At 45.0% G+C, this 6,368-nt stretch overlaps 1 pseudogene; it reads right to left on the reverse strand.

The window, feature by feature from the left end:
* Positions 1-5,884: 5,884 nt before the first annotated feature.
* Positions 5,885-5,967, reverse strand: LOC118758616 (U2 spliceosomal RNA; annotated as a pseudogene).
* Positions 5,968-6,368: the final 401 nt, after the last annotated feature.

The following is a 6,368-nucleotide window of genomic DNA, read 5'->3' on the forward strand; positions in this document are numbered from 1 at the left end:
GTTTTGGTTCCTTTAGAATCTGTCACGGGTTCTGCAAGACCTGGATGAGGTCTGATGGCTCCTGGGTGGCTGGAGTGTCCTCCAGCCAGGAGGACCAGCAGCAGGCTCTGTGGTATAAGACACCAGACTTGACAAGATTCTTTCTTTCCTTTTGCCCCACAGATAAAAATGTGGCCCACTGCACATTTGGTAACAGTGCCAGACCCTCTTTACAGCAGGAATTCATAAGCCATTTCCCTACTTCTATTATGTGCCTATAATGTGTATTGAATAAGAGTGATACTAAGAAGAAAGGTTTTTGTTGGCTTGTTTTTACATTTCTTTGTTCACTGGTGACAAAAGCACATATTTCTTTAGTAACAGGAAAAAAAACAATACAGCAAGGCATTAAAATTTTTTAAAATCCCTAAAAGGGTAGCCCAGAGAAAGAGCGTTATTCTTAGATCCAGTTGTACTGCTAACCACTCACAGCCTTGGACAAGGGCCCGAGCCTCTCAGTATTCCATTGTTTTAATTTTACAAATGGAGGATAATAACATCTCCCCTGCCTACTTCACAGGGTTGTTGTATGGATAAAATCAGATTTTAAAGAAGTAAAGCTTTTGAAGAATATAAATATAGGTTATAAGATTATAAGCTGTTATTACTATGTTTTCCCTAGTGAATGGTAATGGGACTAGTAAAAAGATCAACAGATTAAACATCAAGTTCTGTCTCAGCCACTTACTGAACTGAATGCCCTTAGCAACTTACCTTCCGTGAGGTTTTCTCCTAGGTTTCCTTCCTAGAATATTATATAACTTATGTAAACATTTTTATATTAAATGTATATTCCTAGAATTTGCTAATACATATGTTTCATAGGTAACATAGATGGAGAATGGATTGAAGGATGACTTGTGGATTCACAAAAACTGATAACAGGGGCAATTGTGGCAGAAAGGGCTTAACTGCTGATTCAGACTCTCACATGTGTATCACAAGGTTAGGTCCTTGTCCTTCCACTTCTGATCCATGTTCCTGCTAACACACCTGGGAAAGTAGAAGATGACCCAAGTGCTTGGGCCTTGCCGTCCACATAGAAGACCCTGAGGCAACCCATGGCTCTTGGCTTTAGCCTGGCCCAGCCCCAGCTGTTGCAGCCATTTGGGGATTTCTGTGTCTCCTCTGTTTAACTCTGCATTTCAAATATATATGTTTATATATTGTGTATATATATACATACATACATTTTATACACACACATATATATTTAATACAAACCTTCACCTTGGGTAAGAGATGCTGGTAAACTGAAAAGCAAATGGGTTAGGTCTAAATGTCTCAACTGATTATCTAGATGCATAGGTGTAGTTACAAAAACCTTAGTAACAAACCCAAAATTAAGTTGTTCCTTTTCCTAAGCTGTTCTCCATTTTCCCTTCTTAAGTGTTAAGGTTGTATTTATTTAATACACACTACACGCATAGCAGGTTAAGCCACACCAGCTGTCGGGCCAGCATTCCATATGGGTTTGTTTCCAAACTGCTCCACTTCCAATCCAGTTCCCTGTTAATGCTCCTGGGAAAGCAGTGAAAGATGACTCAAGTACTTGTGCTTCTGCAACCACATTAGGGCAGCTGAGCCAATCTGAAGCCAGGAACCCAGAGTTTCTTCTGGGTCTTGCACATGGATGCACATGGATGCACACGGATCGTCCTCGACTGCTTTCCCAGGCCACAGGCAGGGAGCTAGATGGGAAGCGGGGCCACTGGGATTAGAACCAGCGCAAATATGGGATCCCAACATGTTCAAGGTGAGGCCTTTAGCCGCTAGGTCATAGCACCAGACCCTAACTCTACCTTTCAAAATAATCAATCAATATTGTTTAATAAAATGTAAGGCTTTCTGGTTTAGATGCATGCAGTGGCTCAGATATGCAAAAAAAAAGTACAGTATCTAATAACAGATCAAACTCTATTCTTAAACCTCTTAATATCAGGAGAAGTGGAGGGAATTTTTTATTAAAGATTTATTTATTTTTATTTGAAAGACAATTATACAGAGAAAACGAGGCAGAGAGGGACAGGGAGGGGAGGAAACAAAGAATTTTCCATCTGCTGGTTCACTCCCGAAATGGCCACATGGCTGGAGCTGAGCTGATCCAAAGCCAGGAAGCAGGAGCTTGTTCCAAGTCTTCTACACGGATGTAAGCACCCAAGGACTTGACCCATCCTCTGCTGCTTTCCCAGGCCACAAGCACAGAGCTAAATCAGAAGTGGAGCAACTGGACACAAACTACCACCCATATGGGATGCTGGGGCCATAGTTTAGCCTACTACACCATGGCAGCAGCCTCATGGGGGGAATTTTTTAACTGCCCAAATAATGATATCGGCTTACTTTAGTAGTGGTGATTGTGTTTCTAAAGATAACCACACAATATCTTCTATCCCAGGTATATTTTTGCAATGCGGATTAGACAATTCATCTTCAAAAACAGGGTTCATTTCTCTTCCCTTTGAATCTAGGCTGGCCATGTGCTTGGACTTGACCAACACAATGAAGGAGAAAATTCAGGGTGAAACTTTAATGTGCTTGTAGTTTTACCTTCCTTGGTTGAGGCATTCTTTCCTGGAAGTCAGTCATGTAAGAAGTCTAGCTGCTTGGCCACAAATAAAGGCCACGTGGAGAAACTCATAAAGCTATCTTCACTGCTGCAGGCCCAACCAAGCTATCAGCATCCTCATCCCAGCCCCAGCTGAACTCAATGCTTCATCTCCAGTCAACCAACAGAACTACAAGAAATAAATTCTCATTGCAAGCCCATAAATTTTGACATCTTTACGCAGAAATAGATAACCAAGACCTAAGACAGTGTTCTGGGGTTAACTCATTACATCCACCCCATGGCAGGCTCTATTTTTGAAGCAGGTTGTTGCAAGATACTCTACATCACATGTTATTTCAAATGTGAGAGGTGTAGTATATATTCCCTCCTCTTGAATCTAGGCAGACCTGTGATTCAGGTGGAAGTCATACAAGAGCCAAAAGACAGAGAGACAGAGAGCCAAGAGAGAGAGAGAGAGAGAGAGATACATCTTCTGCTTGGTTCTCTGGGATGTTCTCAGAATCCAGGAAGCCAAGAGCCAGACCTCGTGAAGTCAGGTGTAGGTGTTCCAGCAAGGCCAGCTAAATTCCAGCCAACAGCGAGCACAACTTCCTTACATGTGAATGAGCCATCTAGAAGATTCCTGCTCCAGCAGTCAGGTCAAGTCTTCCCAGCTAAAGTCCCAGTGATCTTGGTACAGAGACAACCTGTCCCTACCATATCTTTTCCATGAGCTGTTAATTTTTTGCCAGTAATTCTAGAGTGGCTTGTCACACAACCACAGATAACTGGAGTACTCTTTTATCCTTTTGAGATGTCAATTTTATTATATGAAAATATCCACTTTAGCCCAACACTAAGATCAATTCCCAGAACCTCTCAGGACAGTGCCTCTCAGGACTGGGGTGCTAAGACTGCTGCCTAACACCCCAGCCTTCTACCTCAGATTTTGCAAATTGTGCTTCCTACCAAGATATGCCTTTGCAGTCACTGTCCCTTCCGTCTGGGTAGTAATCACCCCTGGACTTTGCAGTGCCCTTCTCTGGCCCCAGAGCTTCTCCCCCAGAGAAAGGGGAGACCCGAAGCTGTGATGCACACGATACTAGGTCTGCACGGGCACGGGGCATCCAAAACCTGAGAGTGACTGACTTGACAGCTGACCAGCTGGACTCTGGCATTCTGCTTTGTGAGGTGCCAGACTGGCCTTGTCACAAGGTACCCTGTGCTGAAGAAGGTACAGCTTATTGTATTTACTTCTAGAGTAACATTCTGACATTCATTGGTCAAGTTCATAAACCCTCCCCAAACATATAACTTGTGAAAGTTGTTCACCAAATGGAGTTGCTATGTCAAGTTCAGACCTAAATAAATTGTGAAAAAGCAGGTCTCATGCCTATAAGGGTATTTCAAAAGATTCATGGGAAATGGAATCAAGACAAGCTGATTTGGAGACAAACAACCTTTGAAATCCACGTAAATGAGCGGGTCTTCAAACAGTTCACGCCTGTGTCCACTAGCACAGGCGTAAACCAGAGCAAGGGCAGGCTGGCTGGGCTTTGCTGCAGCATCAGCTGGCAAGTGCTGGAACTAGGGGCAAGTCCTGTCAAGTTAGACTGCAGAACCAACTGGAGTGTGCAAAATCTGGGACAGGGAATGGGTCCACCGGGGAGACTGTGGGCACCTCTCTAATGAGCATGACAACCAGGACTGGGAGTGGGCCTGGCTGGACAGACAATGGCACCCACTGGCATGAGTGTGGGCTAAGGGGTGGAGTCAGTTGGGTTGAGTTAGGCTTCAATGCCCAACGACATATACAAGATCCCAATGGGACATGGGGCAGACCAGAGCAGTCCATTGTACATGCTGGTAGGCACAGGAACCAGAGCTGGGAGCTGGTCCAGTGGGGGTTACTGGGGATCACTCTGACTGGGCTGCAGCACCCCCTGGTGTACGTGAGGGCAAAGTACGTGTGGGCAAAGTACGTGTGGTGGGCAGGGCTGGACTGGGCTACAGCACCCAGTGGTTTGCAGAGGAAGGAGGGCAGAACAAATTGATCAACTACCCCAGTGAAACTTGACAGCAAACTTCTGGGCGAATGGAGACTCTGAGGTGGACTATGACAACCAATTGACCTTGGAAGAATTTCCTCATCCTTGCAGTGGCGATATCAACAGCAGCTCAGAACTATCAAAACCACTTGAACAGAACCCTCAGAACATGCTCCACAATGGGGACCCAGGGATGACACTGGGTACTGGGGAGGCCTAGCGTGGTCTCTCCCATTGTATCCTTCCCTCCCCCAGACACAGGCAGAAAATGAAAATGTGTAAACAACGGTTTTGCCCACTTTCCCCTGATCCTTGACCCTTCAACTATGTATCATATAACTATCATCAAAAATAAAATTAAAAGAAAAAAGTTTGAGAAATGCATAGTAAGGAAAAACTATGCATGAATTTCAGCATAACTTACATTTTATTCCATTTTTTGAACATTTTGGTACTCTCCTATGTGCCTGGTCACAAGGACTACCATGAAAGATTCTCCCAGAACCATAGCCTTGCACAAAAGGTTCTGCAACAGTACAGAGTACTTCTCCAAGCTCTTATGCTTAACAACTACCTAATCAATCGTAGACTAACTTACCTTATTAATCCTGTGGCCAAGGATATTGTTTCAAAATAATCTATGGAGTCCTTACTTTGCCTTTAAGTTTCCCTCCCCCTCCATCCCTGTTAATATAGCCACATCTATTCCCAAACAAGCATTATCAGAGAATCTGTTGCTGTAAGGATGGCAGCCTCTGGTCCCCAAGTCTCTGCCCTTTGGGCTTCTCTGTCTCATTCCCAGAATTCTACAACAGACATTTATTCTTGAGTCGCTCTCACCACCTACTTCAAGGGGATTTTTGTTCAGCTCCTCAGAAGCAGAAGGCTTCTGAGTACTGACTGCAGTACTGGTTGCACTGGAGTATCTGGGAGCATCCTGCAAAGCAAGTGGAAGTGGGCAGCTGTGTGTGTTGAGCAAGAATCATTGCTGGCACCACAACTCAGACCTCCTGCAGCCTCCCATGCCCCCTCTGTGGTCAGATGTCAGGCACTTCCCTCCTTCCATGGCTGGGCCTCACAGCTGCCCCCTCCAAGGACTCAAGCTCACGGCACATGGGTTTCAAGTAATGATGCTCCAGGGCCTAAAGAGATGTTGGGGTAAATGACGAGGGTTGGCATCTAGTCCCATGGGATCTTAACCATGATTCTGCAATGCTACTCCTTCATCTCTTCACATTTTGACGTCAACGATTATTTTACAAGATTAAATATATTTAAGGACATCGTAAATTACTACACTTGATCTTAGCCAAAAGGCCGAGAAGCGATTGACACCGTAAATTACTTAGTCTTAACAAAGTAATATGAAACAAGTTCAGTTGTGGTTAGAAACCTCTTATTAGCAAATTAAAGACTTCAGAAGGCTATTTCATTAAAGAGAACTCCTTAACTCTGTGGAACTCAAAATTTCCCTGGTTGATATGTTCGGGAACCATTTTAAATGCCACACCTATAATTGAGGCAGGGTGAGGGTAGGGACGAAGGAGCTATAGTGAACCGGGCTCCGCTGAGACATGCCCGTGCGCCAGGAGGGGCTGTGCGGGGGCGGTGGGAAACACGGCGGGGTCTTCCCGCCCTTGGGCCCGAGCAGGGAGGGAACGCTAGGCCGCCAGGACAGCACGTCGGGAATCTACCTTCTCCGGGGCGCAGCCCACACCCGGGGCTCCGGC

The sequence above is a fragment of the Ochotona princeps genome, chromosome 2 (assembly GCF_030435755.1).
Source record: "Ochotona princeps isolate mOchPri1 chromosome 2, mOchPri1.hap1, whole genome shotgun sequence".
Lineage (NCBI taxonomy): Eukaryota > Metazoa > Chordata > Mammalia > Lagomorpha > Ochotonidae > Ochotona > Ochotona princeps.